Below are 22195 nucleotides of genomic sequence, written 5' to 3'. Positions count from 1 at the left end.
CTGTAACCTGATTACTGCAGCTATTTGGAAGGTTTCCATTGTAAACCGAAGAGCCATAAACTTTCCCCCACCACCCAAATGAGAGGAGACAATATCACAGTCCATCTCAGGATCCCAACCCCAAAGCTGAGAGCTAGGAGAAGCAGCTATTTTTGTTGCCCATCCCTGACATGCGAGATCCTCATCTTACGTCCTTGCCAATGGAGAACAAACCAGAACAACTGCAACTGCTCCATTTCCCTCCCACCTTTCTGGGTTCATCCAGGCATCCTCACGTCTGCCTTTTGCTGGTCACCCATTCGGGGTGTGGACTCTGTTTCCTGTCATGAATTGTTGAGCACTGAGCATAGACAGCAAGAAACAAGCCAAAATATAATGAATAATAAATGCTTTAAGGACAGACTCCAAAGCACTTCTGTGAAAGGGATGCTTGTGTAACAGCAAAGCCAGAGTTTGGGTGAATAAGGAAGCGAGGGGCTGCTTGGCTTACTAAAGGTCTAGGGACTCTACTTTGCTACACTGATAGGTAGTTATTTCCTTCCCTTTATGGTCAGAGTTATGGTGTGGATTTCAAGCTGGTGAGAGGTGGTGGCAGGTGGACAGGCAGGTTTTTCACCCCATGCCGGGCCTCCATCCTGACCCAGAAGGACCTAGATGGTAATACCACCACCCATGACTTTCCCCCCTGCTCAGCTGTGGTGAAACTAGGAGGACCTAGGTAAGCCGAAGACTCTGGTCTGAGCCACGCCATGGCTGGGGGTTGTATCAGTGGAGATTTGCAAGGCAATAGCTCTGCTACAGCTGTTCGGAAGCCCAGAAGGGCTCTTTCCAGGACATTACACCTCTGCTTGCCCTGCAGCTGGGAAGGCAGAGGGTTTCCAGAAAGGTCACAGCGTTGTGTCTCGGTCCGACACTACAGGTTACTCAAACGTGAGAAGCAGGCTGAGCCTGCTCTCCAAAGCTTTGCCACCACGGCTTTGTCAGCCAGCAGCGTGAAAAACATAAATCACACTGCCTCGTTGACACAGCTATGCCAGCCAATGCCCTGTATAGGCGCGGCTATGCCAACGGCAGAGTGCTTCTGGCCGCATAGCGAACGTTGCCTAGGGAGTTGGTGTAGTGATGCCGGCAGAAAAACTATACCACAGGGTTCTGCCAGCTGGGGCTCTGCCAACCAAGGTTCTGTAGTGCAGACAAACCTTCTTCATTACCCTCTCCTACCGAGAGGTGCTCCCAGCCCAGGGAACCAAGGAGCCACATGCCTGTCTATAGAACACAATGTTCACACCCAGCTCCAGCCGAAGCAGGTGCAATTTCCTGTTGCAATCAGTAGGAATTTCATCTGCTTATACCAAGGCTAAATTTGGAGTACCCTTTATGCTTGGTTCCAAAGGAAAGACTTTTTGTGTCAAAACAATACTTAATTACCCTGTGGAACTCACTGAAACCAGACATCCGCCGTTACATTACGTAGGATAAACATGAAGACAGGCTATAAAGCCTCAAGCTTCAGGACATAACCCAATCACTAACTGACCAGAGGTCCAGAAGAAATAAACAAAGCCAAAACAAGCTTCAGGGGCTGGAAGCGGAAGTCAAAGAAATGTTAATGGGTTAGAAGAGGCACGTTTTTAACGGGGAGGGCAATTAACCACGGGAACAGAGCCCCCAAGAGATGTGTTGGGTTCTTGGAAGTCTGAAAATTATGGCCGACTGTCTTTGCAAAAGTTACACACCAGTTCAGCCACAAGTTACTGGCTAGATGCAGGAGTACCTGGGTGAGATTCTGTGGCCTCTATTATGCAAGTCACCAGGCCACAGAATCACACTGGCCCCTTCTAACCTTAAAATCAACGGGCCAGATCCTGAGCTGGTTTAAATCAGTGTGGCTTAGGTGGCCTAGTGAGTCTATGCTAATTTACACCCACTGAGAATCTGGCCATGTGAACCTATGGAACTTCACCTAACGGGCAGGTTATTCCATATTTGCCTGCTACAGGGTTTCTTGCACCTTCCCTTGTAGCACCTGCTCCCGGTTCATATCAGAGGCAAGGTACCGGACTAGATCTGGCCACAAAACTGTCCCTGTGTTGTAGTGATCTAAAGAGAGGGTTTACAGCAGACTGAAAAGTGGGAAAGGCAAATAATTCTTGTTAAAGATGATTGTTCCTGAATGGAAGTCTCCATGGCAGCCCAGCCACTGGTGTGATTGGCTGGGCATGGGGCTTGGAACGGAAATCGTAGCGTGTCCACCAGAAGACTGGAGATCAAATTGAAATGTCAAAACCATGTGGCAGGGATTTCTGCCAGGGCTAATCCTCCGTGACTTTAAAAGGCTTGACGATTCACTTAGGCAGCAATCAAGATCCAGTGCGGGAGTACAGGAAGCAGAGGGGACCATGCCAGTTCCGACGATGCACTGAGTGCCCATCTCAGTCCGGCAGCACCCGGGGCACGTGTGATGTACAAACCAGGATGCGATTTGAAGGCTCCCGCCTCCCAGAAGGCTGCGGGACAGGAACCCGATACCTCTGCGTTCATCCCCAACAGTGGGGGATAATATGGCAGGGCTTGGATTCTCCCACCCCCTGGGCTAGCCCAGTGCTGAAGTTGTCTGTCTGGAGAGAGGATCAGGAAGTGAACGGAATTAAAACACAAGAGACATCACCCATGAGCACACGGTAGGGCTGGGAGAAGTCTAGGCAGGAGTGCTTAAAGTGGCCTAATAAAAGGGAGGTGGAGGGAGCCTACCACTTCCTACAGCAATGGAAGGGACATCACATCTGCCTGTCCATCCCCACCCCCTCTGTCCCACAGCCTGTCTGTCTCCCAGGCCCCACATCACTATCAGTGGGGCCGGGTGCACTTTAAACCCTGCTAGGCAGTGCAGACGGCTGAAAGAGGAAGATCCACTCTTGTGGCTAAAAGAACAGGCCAGGGATCCGGAATAGCTGGGGGTCACTCCCTGGGTGAGGACATCACTTGACCTTTCCATGTCCCACTGTCTCGGTCTGAAATCGGAGAGAGTCGCCTCCCCTCCTCTCCCCACCGTGGGTCTGTAGGCCTAAATTCATCCCTTTCTCAAGTGCGGCAGAGCACCTCCCGCCTGACGATATCACAGCGCAAGTGAAAGGCATTCGAGCATGCCCGTGGCCAGCGAGGGCTGCGGGATTGTCGCTCTGCTGTGTTCTACCGCCACTCAGAACTTCACAGCAGCCATGGGGAGGGAACTCAAATCCAGAGCTGGGCGGGAAACAGTTTTGCCAGAGTTAGGCTAGAGTAGGGCAGCCCTGTGCATGAGATTGAGGTCGGGCATGGAAACCCTAGAGCGCCCAGTCTTCCCAGAGCGGCATGCCATGGAGAAGACAGACCCAGATCAAGCCCAGACATCCAGCTCCATGACAGAAATGCAGGGAGGGGATGGGGGAAACAGGGATTTCCCAGGAGGGAAGGGTCAGCCCTCCCGCAACCGAGATCCCGGTGCCAGGATGGAGGGCTTCCATTAACCCAGGCAGAGTTCGAACTGAGGCAGAAAAGAATTTCTTCCTAGAGGCAATGCACTTGGGAGGAGAGGAGAGGAGAGAGGAGAAACTCTTGGAGGTGGAAGTGGAGGAGAGGAGAGCGGCAAAGAGCTTGGAAATGGAGATGAAGCGCTTAGAGCTGGAAAAGCCTAAGCTGGACCAACCAGTTAACCCTAACAGTCCTTCTCCAGGTACCACTCCCCATTCCAAGAAATTCCCCACATACAAGGCAGGCGATGATACCGAGGCCTTCTTAGAAAATTTCGAAAGGGCCTGCCTTGGGTACAGCCTCCCTACAGAGCAGTACATGGTAGAGCTGAGGCCCCAACTCAGTGGGCCCTTAGCCGAGGTGGCAGCTGAAATGCCTAAAGAACACATGAACGAGTATGAACTCGTTAAAAAAAGGCCAGAATTCGGATGGGGCTAACCCCTGAGCAGGCCCGTCGACAGTTCAGAGCCCTACGGTGGAAACCAGACCTGGCATGTTCCCGACATGCAGACCACATTATAAAACATTGGGATGCCTGGATATCAGGCCCAAGCATTAAATCTCGGGAAGATCGGTCTCTCCTAATGCAAATGGAGCCATTCCTAGAGGGTGTTCCTGAGGAAACAGAAAGGTACATCCTAGATGGGAAACCCAAAACTGTAATTGAAGCGGGGGAGATTGGAACCAAATGGGTGGAGGTGGTGGAGAAGAAAAAAGCTAGTAGCAGATCGAGCGGATACCAGAAGGGGAAACCCGAGATGACACCCCACCATCGGGATCAGCCCAAGGCCCCACCTCTCAAGGAGGAGCCCTCCTCGCAGCCAGGGAGACCCCAGATGCCCTCTCATCACCCCACCCCACTCTCCAACCACCCACCTCACTCCAGCCCACAGTCAACTGGGCAATGCTTCAAATGTAATGAGCTGGGGCATGTGAAGGCCAATTGCCCCAAGAGCACCAACCGACTGCAACTCATCACCCCGGGGTCCCACCAAGAGCCTTCAGGCCCAGATGCCTCGCAAATACCCCCAGAGTGAAGGGAAACTGAGTGTGGGCAGGAGGAAGATTACTGCATGGAGAGACACTGGAGCACAGGCGTCAGCTATCCACCAATGCCCGGTGGACCCCAAATTCATTGACTCAGAGGCCCAAGTGTGGTGCAACCCTTCAGGTCAAACTCTTTTGACTTGCCTACAGCCAAGTTGCCTGTCCAGTACAAGGGCTGGTCAGGGATATGGACTTTTGCAGTCTATGATGATTATCCCATTCCCATGCTGCTGGGAGAAGACTTAGCCAACCATGTGAGGCGAACAGAAAGGGTGGGGATGGTCACCTACAGCCAGGCTAAACAGTCCTCCACACCTCACTCCATTCCTGAGCCTCCTACAGGAACCCAGCCAGAGATGGTGGAACCAGACCCCAAACCAGAGTCTATGGCAGCAGTTGTAGATCCAGTTCCTGGGACCCAGCCTGAACCAACCCAAGGATTGGAACTGGTGGAGCAGTCAGCACCAGAGCCCATGCTTGTAACCCCACCAGAGTCAAGGAAGCCTGCCCCTGCATCAGCTGTTAAACCCATACAAGAGGCCCAACTGGAGCCTAAAATACCACCTAGTGCACCAACGGAGAGCGGTTCTGTGACGTTATGAGTGTAATATAATATCTCATTGAAAGGTGACAGGGCCAGAAAGAAAAGGAGGACTTGTGGCACCTTAGAGACTAACAAATTTATTTGAGCGTAAGCTTTCGTGAGCTACAGCTCACTTCATCGGATGCATGCAGCCACTGAATGCATCCGATGAAGTGAGCTGTAGCTCACGAAAGCTCATGCTCAAATAAATTTGTTAGTCTAAGGTGCCACAAGTCCTCCTTTCCTTTTTGCAAATACAGACTAACACGGCCGCTGCTCTGAAACTTGTCATAGGGCCAGAAAGAGTTAATTAACTCACAGAGTGACCTGACCCATGGGCAAACTTTAAAGACTGGTTAGGAAGATATGTAAATGAACAGAGCTTTGAAATGCAAGCCTGCATTGTTAGAGATAGACGGGTAGATGTTTGCTCAGGTCTTGTGATGTAAGCAAACAAGTCTTGTCTATGGCTGTAGCTTTGATTCAAAGATCAAAAGAGGAGTATTAACATTTAGGAAGACAAGTGAGTGAAACAGTATTATTGTCAATGTCTCTTTGAAGGTGGTGGTAATCTGTAGCTGAACTGTTTAATGGAGAAATTATCCTTTACTAATTGCCATGATGTTTAGGAGAAGGAAAGGTTTCAGAGTAGCAGCCGTAAGTTAAGCCTATTTTCTCAGGCCAAAAGGCTGCTGGAAATGTATAAAAACCTTGGGACACGATCCTTCTTCATCTCAGATCTGCTTTGGGTTTCAAGAAGGGGAAACCCTAAGCCATAAGTATTGATATCCCCAGTCACTGACTGGAGTCACCCTGAATATGGACATTGGACTATGACCGATGGACTATTTCTAAAAGGACTTTTGGCAACTACAAGCTTATCTCAGCTATGTATCTGAACCTCAAGAATTGAATTCAAGTCTGTATGCATATTGATCTTTTAACCAACACTCTTCTTTCTTAATAAATGTTAGCTTAGTTAATAAGGATTGGCTATAAGCATGTATTTGGGGTAAGATCTAAGTTATAATTGGACCTGGGTGTGTGGCTGACCCTTTGGGATTGGAAGAACCTTTTCTTTTATATGAAGAGATAAGATTTTCAATAATCATCATCATCATCATGTCTGACATGTGTGTCTGGATGGAGGCCTGAGGCTGGGTTACTGCATTATTTGGACTTCTGAGTAACCCGTGAGGTAATACAGAAGCTGTTTTGTGCTGGCTTGGTAAATCTAAATATTGGAATATCCACCAGCGTTTGGTATTTGTCTGCCCCGTTCTGTTTGCAGTTCACCCTGATTGAGTGACCTCATCTGGCTCCCACGGGCAGCACTGTCACAGGTTCACAGTCAACAGAAACAACCCCGTCACTTGCATCGCTTCCAGTGGGACCAAGTCCACGCCCACAACCCAGCGAGGAACTAATGTCTCCAGCATCAAGGGAGCAGTTCCAGGCAAAGCAGGAAGCAGATGAGAGAATCAAGGGAGCTTGGACGGCAGCACAGAACGACCCACCACCTCTCAGCTCTTCTAACAGGCCCCAGTTTGTTGTATAAAAGTCCTCTTTCTACAAGGAAACTTTCTGGTGGGCACAAGGAGGACTGGCATCCTCAGAGACAGTTGATAGTTCCAACTAAGTATAGGGAAAAGCTCTTGGGCTTAGCCCACGATCACCCTAGTGGCCATGCTGGGGTGAACAGGACCAAGGACCATTTGGGGAAGTCCTTCCACTGGGAGGGAATGGGCAAGGACGTTTCTACCTATGTCCGGTCTTGTGAGGTGTGCCAAAGGGTGGGAAAGCCCCAAGACCAGGTCATAGCCCCTCTCCAGCCACTCCCCATCACTGAGGCTCCATTTCAGCGAGTAGCTGTGGATATTCTGGGTCCTTTCCCTAAGAAGACACCCAGAGGAAAGCAATACATACTGACTTTCATGGATTTTGCCACCCGATAGCCAGAAGCAGTAGCTCTAAACACCAGGGCTAAGAGCGTGAGCCAGGCATTGACAGACATTTTTGCCAGGGTAGGTTGGCCCTCTGACCTCCTTACAGATTCGGGAACTAACTTCCTGGCAGAGGACCATGAAACGTCTTTGGGAAGCTCATGGGGTAAACCACTTGGGTGCCACCCCTTACCACCATCAAACACACAGCCTAGTGGAGGAGTTTAATGGGACTTTGGGGGCCATGATACATAAATTCATGAATGAACACTCCAGTGATTGGGACCTAGTGTTGCAGCAGTTGCTCTTTGCCTACAGGGCTATACCGCATCCCATTTTGGGATTTTCACCCTTTTATCTCATTTATGGCCACAAAGTTAAGGGACCATTACAGTTGGTGAAGCAGCAATGGGAGGGGGTTTCATCTTCTCCAGCAACTAACATTTTGGACTTTGAAACCAACCTGCAAAACACTCTCAAAGAATCTCTAGCCCTTGCTCGAGAAAGCCTACAGGATGCTCAACAGGAGCAAAAGGCCTGGTATGATAAACATGCCAGAGACTGTTCCTTCAGAGTAGAGGACCAAGTCATGGTCCTGAAAGCGCTCCAGGCCAATAAGACAGAAGCATTGTGGGAGGGGCCATTTATGGTCCAAAAGTGCCTGGGAGCTGTTAATTAACACATAGCGTTCCCAGACCCTACCCTAAAACCTAAAAGTGTACCATGTTAATTCTCTAAGTCCTTTTATTCCCGAGAAATCAAGGTTCTCTAGTTTACAGCCCAGGAGAGAGATGACGCTGAGTGGGCTGAAGGAGCCTACTATGAAGGAAAAAGCAACGGTGGCGTGGAAGAGATGAGCCTTTCCATGACCCTTGAGCATAAGCAGTGACAGCAAATCCAGGAGCTGTGCACCAGCTTCGCGCCAACGTTCTCAGCCATCCCAGGATAGACAGAACAGGCGTACCACTCCATTCACACAGGTGATGCTCACCCATTTAGAGCCCAACCCTACCGAATGGCTCCTCAAGCCAAAACCGCAATAGAAAGGGAGATCAAGAACATGTTATCGAGAACTCTGGCAGTGCAGGGGCATCTCCAGTGGTTCTGGTTCCCAAACCAGATGGGGAAATCCGCTTGTGTGGACTACCGTAAGCTAAATGCTGTAACTCGCCCAGAAGGCTATCCACAGCCACACGTAGATGAGCTACTGGAGAAACTGGGACGTACCCAGTTCATCCCCACCTTAGACTTAACTAAGGGGTACTGCCAAGTGCCACTAGATGACCCAGCCAAGGAAAGGTCAGCCTTCAGCACCCACATAGGGTTGTATGAATTTAATGTGCTCCCTTTTGAACTGCGAAATGCACCCGCCACCTTCCAGAGATTGGTAGATAGCCTTCTGGCTGGATGTGGGGAAATTTGCAGTCGCCTACCTCAACGATGTGGCTATATTTTCAAATTCATGGACAGAACACCTGGAACACCTCCAAGCAGTCTTCCAGCGCATAAAGGAGGCAGGATTTACTGTTAAGGCCAAAAAGTGTCAAATAGGCCTAAACAGGGTAATGTAACTTGGACGCCAGGTGGGTCAAGGAACTATCAATCCCCTACAGGCTAAGCTAAATGCTATCCAAAATTGGCCTGTCCCTCAGTCAAAGAAGCAGGTCCAATCCTTTTTGGGCTTGGCCGGGTATTACCGATGATTTGTACCACACTACAGCCAAATTGCCACCCCACTGACTAAGCTAACCAGGGGGAAAAAGAAAAAAAAACCCAAATGCAGTTCAGTGGATTGAAAAGTGTCAGAAAGCCTTTAACCACCTTAAGGCGGCCCTTACATCTGACCCTGTACTTAGGGCCCCAGACTTTGACCAGCCGTTCGTTGTAACCACAAATGCCTCCAAGCATGGTGTGGGAGCAGACTTAATGCAGGAAGAATCAGATCAGCAATTCCATCCTGTCGTGTTTCTCAGCAAAAAAACTTTCTGAGAGGGAAAGCCACTGGTCAGTCTCAGAAAAAATGTTACGCCATTGTGTACGCTCTGGAGAAGCTACACCCACACATTTGGGGACGGCGTTTCCACCTGCAAACTGATCTTGCTGCACTGAAGTGACTTCACACAGAGCTCTTCACTTCAAAGAGACTAACAAAAAAAACTTCGGTGGACTTTAGCTCTTCAAGACTTTGATTTTGAGATACAACACATTTCAGGAGCCTCTAACAAAGTGGCTGATGCACTCTCCCGGGAAGGTTTCCCGGGATCAGCCAGGTAAAAATGTCCCTGCATTCTAAGTCATTGTAGTCCTTGAAATGTAAAAGTACTGTTTAGTTCTTCATGTAATTATCAGGAGGTGCACGTATCTTATTACCTCTGTTTCCTAAACCTCCAGGAAGAAATCCCAGCCGCTGTGGACCTGACCTGAACCAGGCTGGCCAGCACCATCTGCGATCTGGGGGCATGTGATAAATGAAGCTGGGAGGGGTAGCTCCCTTTTATGGACACCCAGCCAGTTAACTGTAAAATCCCTCTTGGTAGCGGTCCTCTATTTGCTTTACCTGTAAACCCCCAGGTAAAGAAAAGAAAGTGGGCACCTGTCCAAAAGAGCCAATGGGAAGGCAAGAAATTTTAAAATTTGGAAAGAAACTTTCCCTTTGTCTGTTCTCTCTGGGCTGCAGGGAGCAGCAATGCTGTAGGCAAGAATGCTGTGTAAGGTTTGAACCAGGTATGAAAAATTATCTTCCATACCTAGGAGGAATCATTGGGATTGGGAATGTTTAGATAGACGTGATCAGGTTTATTGCTTTATTTTGGCTTGTGAATCTCCTCTGTGGTAACCGCAGATGCTTTTGTTTGCTTGTAACCTTTAAGATGAACCCCCAAGAAAGCTATTTTGGGTGCTTAAATTTTGGAATTGCTCTTTTAAAAATCTAGCAAAAGCCTAAGTTCTAGATGTATTTTCTTTCTTTGTGTTTTTAAATCAAATTTACCTTTAAGAACAGGATTGGATTTTTGGTGTCCTAAGAGGTTTGTGCAGATGCTGTTTGATTACCTGGTGGCAACAGCTGATTTCCTTTGTTTTCTTTCTCAGCTCTTCACCAAGCAGAGGAGGGGGTGAAGGGGCTTGAGGGTACCCCCAGGGAGGAATTCCCAAGCGCTCCTTCCTGGGTTCCAAGGGGGTTTTTTGCATTTGGGTGGTGGCAGCGTTTACCAAGCCAAGGTCAGAGAAAAGCTGTAACCGTGGGCGTTTAAAACAAGCCTGGAGTGGCCAGTATTAACTTTTAGACTCCTTGTGGGCTGCACTCAAAATGCCAGAGTAGGGATTCAGCCTTGACAAGGTCAATCAAACATTTCATTTAGATTTTGATCTATTTACATTTTCTAAGTATAAACTAATTTAAAAAAAATTTGAATCAAGACGTGAAACTTCTCTTTGGAAATGTTAAAAACCAGGATATTTCCAACATTTCAATCCTCTTCTCCCCCTCCCCCAAAACTTATTTTGACAAAACCAGGAGATTCATCAAAACTGACCTTTCTTATGAACAGGTTCAGTTTGGATGAATCAGCATTTTCCACCAAAAAAAAAAAAAAACCACCACGATTGTCAGAAAATTCCTGAGCAGCTACTCCAAAAGCCCAAGCCCTGCTCTGGGTACTAGAGGAGACTCCCCATTAAGGAGAAGCAGTACAGAATATGTGACACATTTGTCTTTCGAGGAGAAGGCAGGCACTAAACAGTGATTTAAGAAAGTGGGTTTAATTCCTGGTTTCCTGTGACACTTTACTCAAGTCTTTGCATCTCTCTGGGCCCCTTTCTCTCCACTCCACTGAAATAGCGCAACTTCCCAACCTGGCAAGGTTCAGATACTAGGAATCACATATACACACTTGAGAAATTCTTGTTCTGACCAGTAGAGGGCAGCGGTACACGTATATACACCAATTAATTACACATTATCCTAAGGGAGTCCAAGCTTCCAGGAAGGAGTGGCTGATCTCAGCCTCTGGGAATGGATATCCCCTCCTGTAGGAGAATGTAGGTAACTCAGAGCCAAGCTACGACCTTCAACAACCATGCTGAAGACATGGCCCTCACGTGAGCCCTAAACCTGAACTCCTGCCCCCTTGTGGTCCTTAAAGATCCCACGACACTTTGCACAAAAATAGAGGGTGTGCCCTGACCAAATTCCAATCTTGGCCATTTCATACTTAAAATTCCCCCCGTGGTTCCAATGGAATATAGTCTTTCCCACCTCCTGGCCTAAACTTGTGTGTCACGTTGCTGTGTACTGTTAAAGACGCCACATTCCTCTTCAGAGATGGCTCCATTTTTGTGCTGGGCTAGATGATGCTCTCACATGCACGCACAGTTGCTAGGATCCATTTGCGAGCCTTCTCTGCAAAAGGCACCATTGAAATATGGGATCCTTGTCCACCTCCGGGACTGCTAGAAATCCAGATGTGGATGAAAGCCAGCAGCAGACTAAATGCTACCACATGTCACCAGGGCGCTGCAGAGATGCCCTAGGAGTGTTGAATCCGGGTCTCTGCTCGTGCACAGAAGCACTCAGGTGGCCAATGGGAGCCTCCCACGGAGGAAAAGAGGAGAGGAAGGATGGTCTTGTGGGATCGGCTCTTTATGGGAATGCCCAGCTCTGCCACAGGCTACTTGTGTGACCCTGGGCAAGTCACTTAGGGCTTGTGTATGTGGGGACACTCAGGAAAGTTAAGACACATTAGCGAAGGGTGTGAAGTCAATACGCATAAATTAAAGCACATTCCCACCCCCCGAAGATGCCTCAATCAGAAGCAAAGTGGTCTTAGGGCTCGTCTACCCGGTGCAGCAATGCTCACTCGAGGGATGTGAATTCTAAAGAGCACCAATGTGCCTTGCACAAACTGGCGCAGACAGACCCTGCTGGTGCGCACTAAAAGTTCCCCACTACAGGTTAATGATGTCAACACACACTAGAGAACATGTACTGCACACCAGCAGGGTCTACACAGGCCTTTAGTGTGCACTGCTGCACCGGGAAGACAAGCCCTTCATTCACTGTTGCTTTAAGAGCTGCAGAGAACTTAATTCACTTTGAAAGTGAATTAAGACCACTTTAATTCTGAATGAGAGCATCCACATGGGTTTCATGTGGTTTAACTAATTCAGTTTCAATTCACTCCTTTAGTTAATTTGGATTAATTTTCCTGACTGTCCCCATGTAGACAAGCCCTTAGTCTTGCAGTTCCCCATCTGTGGGATGGGAATAACAACACTTCCCTTGCTCGCTGTGGTGTTGATAGGCTAAACACGTCTGAGGTGCTTGGTGGCATGGGAATTACAGCAATGCCTAGAAAGAGGACGGGAGCCTTAAGGGCTACCAGCATTTCTCAAACGGAGAGTCCTGATCCGAAAAGGGGTTGCAAGACTATTGTAGGGGGGGTTGCAAGAGCAGCGGCTGCTGGCCGGGCGCCCAGCTCTGAAGGCGGAAGTAAAGGTGGCATGGTATCGGGGGGGGAGGTGTCGGGTGTCACCTGTTTGGAGGGTTCATCACAGCCTGAAATATTTTCAAAGGGTGTCCCAGCAAAAGAAGTCTGAGGACCTGTGGGCTATACATTTGTGCTTCTGTAGCCTCCTTCACAGGAGGATCTCAAAGCACTTTAGAAAAGCATGTGAATTTTACCTCCCAATCCCTTAAGAGGGTCAAAAGTTTATTATGCCCATTTCACATATAGGGAGGCAGAGGCACCGAGCGGGGAACAGGAAGCTTCAAGTGGGTGACTGGGGCAAACTAGGAGTCATGTACAAAACACCCTGCAGAAGCCAGATGTCACATTGTGGTCAATCAGACACCAGGATCCTGAGTTCATAAAATCGGGGCTGCTGGTAGGCACACCAGGGGGATGTGAGACCCCAAATCCTCATACAATGTGGAGTGTGGGACTCTTCCTGGAACAGGTTCCTTTCATCTGAACCCAACAGTCTCCAGGAAGGCCCCACAGGCTGCCTCTGATCACCTCAGCAGGCCTAGTGATAGGGTCAACTCACCAGCTGGCCTACAGAACCAAATTTGGAGCCTATCTGGACCTTCTGCTCCTCATTAGAGCCACCCAGCCCACCACCAAATCCTCTCCTCCATGCTCTCCAAGAGTCAGAGATCCAGGTGCCAGTTAGGATCTCTTCTTCACAGCCCTTCCAAGGTCCCTGGATCCTGGTCCTCAGCCAGGATCTTCTCGCTCACATTCCTGTGGAGCCGAGCAGGTCCCGTACGAGCTGATTTCTCCCTCAGCTGTTCTGGAAGTTAGGGGAGCTGGTGACAACCAGCTTCTACATAGGTGAAGTTGGGGCAGCAGCCGTCAGTGCCCCAGCATCAAAAACCAAGAGTCAGTCACTCAAAAAACTATGAGACTGGCTTAAAAATGAAATGTGGGTTCTTTTCGTTGGCTTTTAAGCCTTCTGGGGGCATCGCCCAGCTTGTCTCTGCAACAGCCAGGGTGAGAAACTTTGCTCTTTTGTTTCCACGAAAGTGGAGATTCTCCCATGAACACATGACTCCCGGAGCTGGGGCTTGAAGGCAAACATCAATAATGGCAGGAGCTGGCCACAATGAGGACCTTCCCCTCCACCTCCTCACTGGGGTCAGGGGATAGGACCCCAGAGGCCACCCCACTTGCAACTCCACAAAGGAATCCAGGGGGCAGAGAGCCTTTCAGGCTGTCAGGAATCACAGCCTGCAGCTGAGTTGGGGACCAGCCAGTTGACCTACAACTAACCACCATGGTCAACCAGACTCCCTGCCTGGCTGAACAGCTTCACCAGTCGTGATCTAACCTCAGCAGCAGGCCAGTGTCTGCTCAATACTAAGAAGTGCAGCTATGCTTGCTCCTGCCCTGCTCGGTTCCTGACTCTGACCAGTAGGCCTAGCCACCCACACCCCGGTGCATGACAGGGATCTTGTCATCCCTCCCCTAGTTAGGCCAGGAGGGGGTGGTACCTTTGCTAAGTGTCCAAGGGGGGTGCCCAGCCAGGAGCAGAGTATCAGCCAGGTGCCTCACTGCCAGGGCAAATAGGTGCCCGTGACAAGGTTGAGACTCACCACCGCAGCACCTCCTGCTGTTCACTCTGGGAATTAGCTCAGTTCATGCAGCACACCCTCTGCTGGTGGTGTCCCATCCATCTCTCACCCTCAATTGGCATCTTGACCCATGTTGCTCCCAGTGTCCTCTTCAGGGTGCTGCCCTCTGGCAGTGCCCACTGCTCCAGTCTCACCCCCTTCCGGGGGTTTGGTGTTATTAGCAGTCCTTCTCTTCACCCCAGCCACAATGGCCAACCACACCCCAAAGTCTAACTCCTTTTGGCAGGGGTCTGGTGCAGTCCGTGATGGCCACTCCTAATGGCCAGGTGGAAGTGCAAGGGTGGAACCCAGGCCCACCCTCTACTCTGGGTCCCCACCCAGGGATCCGTTGGCAGTAGCCTTCCTGCCTGCACTCCTTCTCTCCCTTTGTCCATCTCTCTCCCAGGGCTGTTTCCCCTTCAGCCCCTTTGCACCAGCTAGGCCCTTTTTCTCAGGGCCCGCATCCCAGCAGGTACTGGGAGGGAGTTCCCTTCTGCTTCCCTGCCCCTGGTACTAGTCTCCTCATGCACGAGACAGACCTTCACCCTCTGAAGGCCTGAGAAAGACTGGCTACCTCTTGCCTGGGCAGCCTTTATATAGGGCCTAGCCTGACCCTGATTGGCTGCCCTCTGCTCGGCGCTGATTGGCTCCCCCGCAGGCCCTCTCTGATTGGCTGCCGTTCCATGCAGCTGCTCTGGCCTGTTGTAGCCCAATCGTGCCTGGGGGGTGGGGCACCACCTCACCACAGTGCCCAAATACAGTCTGAGACCAGACGGCTGAATACACCCAGTGCTGCTGCTCTCTGGGGAATCAGCTAATGTAATTCACCCAGCTCTTGTCAGCAACCAGCTAGAAGGCGGAGATGGGAGGTCACCTGTCCCAGCCCCCTAGCCCTCAGTCCCAGGAGCCCAGGCCTCAGTCTGGGGTGCACTCTGAACCCCATCCACTTCCCCTGATTCACTCATGTAATTAACAAAGCCACCGGCTCAGTCTAAGGAGGAAAGAGCTGAGTGGTCTAACCTGTGGCTGATTTACGAAGCAGCCATGTGGCTCTCCCATCCCTCCCACCCCGGGCTGTAAATCTGGGGCCTGACAGCCCTCCCTCTGTATTAAGAAGGATGGATCGATCAATCTAGCCAATCGACAGGCAGGCAAAGGAATGCATTGTTGGTTTATTGATCAATATCATCCTGGGGATCGTTCTGCACCCTGCCGGGAGTCCCACTCCCAAACGTGAGCTGTGTCATTTGGCTTCACGTGCTTCCACCGTGGCTGCCACAGGAAAAATAGTCCCTTCTCCACCTTGTACTTCCTGTTGCTGCAGAAAGGGTAAAGAGCTCTCCTGTGACTTACTGGGGAGTCACAGAACATCATTGCAGAGGCTCATCATGGACTGGATGGGCTAAGCATGGAATAGGCAGCTAGGAACTCCTGGGTTCCAAGCCTGGCATTGCCACAGACTGGCTGTATGGCCTTTGACAAGCCACTTAACCTCTCTGTGCCTCGATTTGCCTTCGGTAAAATGCAGGGAATAATCCTGCCTTTCTTCAACTCTTTGTCTTCCCCCTTTGTGTGCTGGCTTGTGCCACCAGACTCAGAGACCTCCTGAACTATGATCGTAAAGACCGGTGTGACGGATTAGGTCACAGAGACTCCCTTGGGACTAAGAAAAGGAGGACTTGTGGCACCTTAGAGACTAACAAATTTATTTGAGCATAAGCTTTCGTGAGCTACAGCTCACTTCATCGGACTGTCACCTGATATGCTGAGACTACCTCTGAGACCATTTTCTCTGCCAGTTTGGGCCTCCAGAACCCTGCCTTGTTAAGCCAGACACACTAGTCTGCTCCAACACAGATCCAGGGTCTGAACCATGCACCCCAAAGCTGCAGACTTAACTGAAAATGGCTTAGAAAGTCCTCCTGTCTCTAGCACCCACATACCCAGTTCCCAATGGGATCCAAACCTCAAATAAATCTGTTTTACTCTGTATATAGCTTATACAGAGTAAACTCGTAAATTGTTCGCCCTCTATAACACTGATAGAGAGATATGCACAGCTGTTTGCTCCCCCAGGTATTACTCACTTACTCTGGGTTAATTAGTAAGCAAAAATTATTTTATTAAGTATAAATAGTAGGATTTAAGTGGTTCCAAGTAATAACAGACAGAACAAAGTAAATTACCAAGCAAAATAAAACAAAAAAACTCAAGTCTAAACCTAATACAGTAGGAAACTAAATGCAGGTAAATCTCACCCTCAGAGATGTACCAATAAGCTTCTTTCACAAACTAGACTCCTTCCTAGTTTGGGTCCAGCAATCACTCACACCCCCGTAGTTACTATCCTTTGTTCCAGTTTCTTTCAGGCATCTCTTTGGGGTGGAGAGGCTATCTTTTGAGCCAGCTGAAGACAAAATGGAGGGGTTTCCAGGGTCTTTTATATTCTTTCTCTTGTGCGCAGAAACCCCTTTGTTCTCCTGTGCAAAATCACAGCAACAAGATGGAGTCTGTAGCCACCAGGCAAGTCACATGTCCATGAATGATTCAGCTTTTTGCAGGCCGACGCCATTGTTTACATGTTAGTTTGAACGTTCCCAGGAAAGCTCAGATGTGGATTGGCGTCTCCCAAAGTCCATTGTCAGTTAAGTGTTTCTTGATTGGGCATTTACTGAGAATAGTCCTTTCTCAAGAAGCTGACCAAATGCTTCACTGAGGCTACTTAGAATCAAACACATTGAGATACAGGTACATAGCCAATATTCATAACTTCAAATAAAAAAATGATACACACATACAGACAGCGTAATCATAACCAGCAAACTACAACCTTTCCCTAAAGAAAAGGAGTACTTGTGGCACCTTAGAGACTAACCAATTTATTTGAGCATAAGCTTTCGTGAGCTACAGCTCACTTCATCGGATGCATACTGTGGAAAGTACAGAAGATCTTTTTATACACACAAACCATGAAAAAATGGGTGTTTTTTTTAAACATCCATTTTTTCATGGTTTGTGTGTATAAAAAGATCTTCTGTACTTTCCACAGTATGCATCCGATGAAGTGAGCTGTAGCTCACGAAAGCTTATGCTCAAATAAATTGGTTAGTCTCTAAGGTGCCACAAGTCCTCCTTTTCTTTTTGCGAATACAGACTAACACAGCTGTTACTCTGAAACCTTTCCATAGACACCCCACTTGACCTCCTCTGAACAAGACCTGGTACAACCAAAGGACCCTGGCTACAACAGTGATCTATATAGTCACAGTTCATGTCAATAACATCACAACCGGATCCCACAGCATTCGGCCACTGCATGGGGCTGCCCACCCTGTATGTCCCCTGCCGTGTTCTCCACAATGTAAAGGCAGCTTTGCCTCCTGCTTCTCTTGCTTTCCTGGAGTGGGTCCTGCAGGAGGGTGCTCCCCACCCACCCCTTACTCCTGGCCCACCACAGCATGTCATCAGGCCCTGCCCCACAAGCCTCCCTGGCCACCCCAACATATCACCTGAGCCAGCTGCACATCCAGCCAGTCAGCCTCCGAACCGCACCCAGAGACCATACGCAGGCGATCGTGCTTCACACCATAAGCTTTCTCATCCTCATGTCCTGCCCTGACACCAAGTGGCAGGACCTGCTGCCACCTGAGGAGGGTGAGGAACTCGGGTGGGGCCCCCCATACTCCATGCTGGTTCCACAGCCTGCCGGGGGTATTCGTTGGCAGCTTCTCCACGGCGTGTACCTGGTGCAGTTCACAAACTCCCTGACACCTGGCCCTTTTCCTCCTCCTAAAGTTCTGACTGCACTTTACCCCACGTCTCCTGATCTATTCACATCCCTCTCCATGGCCCCACAAAGTCACGGGACCTCCTCGTCAACCTCTTCCTGGCACTGGCCAAGATGGCTGTCCATCACACCAGGAGGAGGAATCTATACGGGGGGATGCTATGTGACTGTGGAAACTATTTCTGGTCCCTTGTTTGGTCATGTCTCCAGGCAGGGTTCCTATGGGCTGTGTCCACTGACTCCTTGGATGCATTTGAAGACCGGTGGGTCTTGTTTGGGGTTCTCTGGTTGGTGTCCCCTTCTGGTTCCTTGACCCCGTAACTGACTAGAGCCTGGACTTAGTGATTTCTCCCCTCAGTTGAGGGGGAGGGCCTTTAGTTTTGGGCCTAGACCTGCCTGTTTCCAGTGCTTCAAATTGTACCCACCTTCCAACTTCTGCAACAAATGAAGCAGGGTCTTACAGACAAGAGCCTCTTTCACTGCACAGCCCTGACCTATCCTGTGCACGGAAAGAGGCCGGGTCCCATAAAAATAGTATGTATTTGTCTAGTTAAAGACTGTATCATATACACGTGCATGAAGGGGCCAAATGAAGGTTGCATCAGGCAGCATTAATTCTGGCATTTCCTCACTTCTGACCTTGCAACCTTAATAGCATTCCCTTACCATAGTTTTGTGTGCGTGTTTGTGTGAAAATGGGGGTATTTCGATGTGACAGCAAAACTAAGCTAATTCTCCACCCCGAGCCAGGTAGGCGTCATCCACGCTTACAGAGAAAATAAAGAAGCCAGAACTCAGGACTTGGCAGCTAAGGGAAGGAACAGCCGAATTTCCGCTCCTTTGTGTTTCCCTGTCATGCAGAGGCCTACACGTTAATATTGTAATTTATGGTAATAACATCTCCCACTTACACAGTGCCCTGTGTCAAAGGATCTAAAAAGTGCTTTGCAAAAGTGAGTGCTATTATTAGGTGCATTATGGTAGTGCTGTACATACATATAGTAAATTCATAGATTATAAAGCCAAGATGGGCCATTGTGATCATCTCATCTAATCTGACTTCCTGCATAGCACAGGCCACTGCACTTCCTGAATTAATTCCTGTTTGAAGAGAGCAGATCGTTTAGAAAAACACCCACCCAGGACTGACAACATTTTCCGCTGCTAGAGATTCTCCCCCCACACACACACACACTGCTTGTTAAAATGGTGTCAGTGGTTAGTTGCCCTCACTGGTAAAAATGTACACCTCATTCCTCGTCTCAACTTGTGTCACTTCAACTTCCGGTCACTGGATCTTGTTCTACGTGGGTCTGCTAGAGCGAAGAGCACCTTGGAAAGTGACAGACCCTGGACAAGACAGGATGCAGCTTTAAAATTCCCTGCTATTTAACTGTTCAGCGTGCTCACCTTTAGACTAAATAAATACACTCTTGGGGGGCTTTGTCAATAAAATATATTGAGTGATCCCCTTTGGAAGGGATCAAACAGGATGGGCTCAGCTGAGAGGAATTCCAGTCAGCTGGGAGACAGTACTAGCCAGAAGGTCAGATAAATACTTTTCCGATGCCCCCCTCCAGAATTCACGCTTTCATTTCAAACAAACCAACCCCCCAGTTTCTAGACCCTGGGTTGTGGAGCTTCACCTTCCTCCTAGATGGTCATCCAGAGACCCTGCTTTACCATCTCATCTCATCCTTGGGATGCATCAATACCATGGTGATAGGTGGAGATGACTGGACGGACCAAGGAATACTAACAATGCCCCAGTTGGCTCATCAGCAACGACTGAACCTGGACCCTTTGGATTTTAATGGGAGTTACAGACAGACAGGCAGCCCTGGCAGCCCCACTCTGGTGCCTTCCCCACCCCTTACTAGTGAGAGGACAAGGGTCACCCATGGCTGAGACAAGTATCAGTTATGTAGGGGTCAGTGCCAGGAATGCCAAGCATCTAGGGAAAGCGAAGGACATATTTGCATGTTCCATGCATGTCCCTTGGACTTAGGGTGACCACCCATCCCTAATTGGGCAGGACAGTCCCAAAATATACATTTCAAGTCCCAGTCCTGCCAGAAACCAGAGTTGGGCAGTAGTAAGACCCACCCAGGGAACCCGGGCAGCTGTGGGGAGCCCCGAGTCCCAGACCCTCCACCTGCCCTGGGCGGTGTGCCCCAAGGGACGGGGACACAGGCTGGGGACTGCTCTTGGGCACCCCTACCCTCTGCCCAGGGCAGGTCAAGGGTCCAGGGTTCCCCACAGCAGCCCGGGCTCTCTGGATGCCTCTTACCAGTGCCTGGCTCTGGCTTCCAGCCTGGCCAGGGGGCAGGGCCTCGAGGGAAGAGGAGGAGCAGGGGTGGGGCCACAGAAGGCATCCGGGCTCCTGCACACGTCCCGGTTTTGCATTTTGGAAAGGGAGTCACCCTTCTTGCACTCTTGCTGACGCACGGCCCTGCGGGGTCGGTACGGGGCTGAGCCTAAGGCACGGCGACCGAGTCAAACCCCCAACTCTCAGGCCTGGGGCGAGAGTGATGCCAGCACCACTTATTCATGCCCCGCCCAACACTGAGATGCTAATGAGGTGCCCCTTTCTGCACACCCCTGCTACAGGGCAGGGAGCGGAGTCAGGGGGAAGGGAGAGGCCCACCCGCCATGCCAGGCCTCACCCCAGGCAGGTGGGAGTTTGCTGCTCACCTCAGATCCTCCCCTGGCGGCTCTGCGTTGCCATCCACTGCTGCAAGGGGGTGCCGGAGCCTAGGGACTGGGACCCAGGGTTTATCCCCAGGGCAGAATAGTCGTGGTGGCAGCAGGACAAAAAGTGGGGAGAGAGAGTCCCAGCTGCCCCCCAGGCAAACCCCTACCCATCTGCCAATGCACCCCACCAACACCCCCCACAGCTTCCCAGAGATTCACCCGCCCTTCCAATCCTCAGCACCCACAGTTATCCCCATGCTCCTCCCCAGCCCCCATCCAGCTGCCACGACATCCACCCCACACCTTCCCCACCTCCAACTCCAGCCCTCCGGGGGCTTGCCGACACCCCCTCCTGCCTCAGGGCAGCACCAGGGCAGGTGAGCTGAGGGGTGCGGCCCCACCGGCTTCTCAGGTTGCTAGAAAACGGCCTTCTCCGTCAGCGGATGGCGGGAGCAGGGGAATAATTCAGCCGAGTACAGAAAACCTCCCTGACCCGACCATTGGGCCACCTGCTGCCACCCAGGCTCTGGGCAAGCCCGCTACTGGCTGATTCCCACCTCATTACTGTCTCAATCAGTCCCTAAGTGGCCTTCTGGAAATTCAGGCTCCTCATGGCTGGTCACCATGCGAATTCCCTGTCTCTCTTTAATTGCAGCCTTAATCTCTTGCCTGATAGAATAACGCGATTGGTAGCGCCAGGCAGTTTTTGAATGGTTAACTACCCATGCCGGCCGTGGCCCATTAGGCACACAAAATCTGCCAACTGCTCCCATTAGTTCTAAAAGGGTATAGCACGGTGGGAAGGCAGCGGCTGCGGACGTGTGCTGCTGGAGAGGGAGTATTGGCTGAGTCTAGCAGTGATCAGCACTGGGGATTGGGACTCAGGATGCCTGGGTTCTATTCCCTGCTCTGGGAGGGGAATTTGATTTAGCACAGGGGTGGGCAAAGTATGGCCTGGGGGCCACATCCAGCCCTCCAGTTGTGGGAGCGGGGTCAGAGGCTTGCCACAGAACGGCTCCCAGAAGCAGCGGCATGTCCCCCCTCCTGCTCCTACACATAGGGGCAGCCAGGGGGCTCCGCACGCTGCCCCCACCCCAACCGTTGCCCCTGCAGCTCCCATTGGCCAGGAGCCATGGCCAAATGGAGCTGCAGGGGCGGAGCCTGCGGACAGGGCAGCGTGCAGAGCCACCTGGCCATGCCTCTGCATAGGAGCCGGTGGGGGGACATGCCGCTGCTTCTGAGAGCTGCTTGAGGTAAGCGTCGCTCAAAGCCTGAACCCCTGACCCCCTCCCATGCACCAACTCCCTGCCTCCTCCCACCCTCCAAACCCCTCAGTCCCAGACCGGAGCACCCTCCTGCTCCCCCAACCCCTCATCCCCAGCCCCACCCCAGAGCCCGCACCTCCAGCCAGAGCCCTCATCCCCCCCACACACATCCCAACCCCCTGCCCCAGCCTGGAGCCCCCTCCCACACCCTGAACTCCTCATTTCTGGCCACACCCCAGAGCCCGCAGCCCCAGC

The sequence above is a fragment of the Lepidochelys olivacea genome (assembly GCF_965140295.1).
Source record: "Lepidochelys olivacea isolate rLepOli2 genome assembly, chromosome: 2".
Taxonomy (NCBI): domain Eukaryota; kingdom Metazoa; phylum Chordata; order Testudines; family Cheloniidae; genus Lepidochelys; species Lepidochelys olivacea.
Note: the sequence above shows the minus strand (reverse complement) of the source record.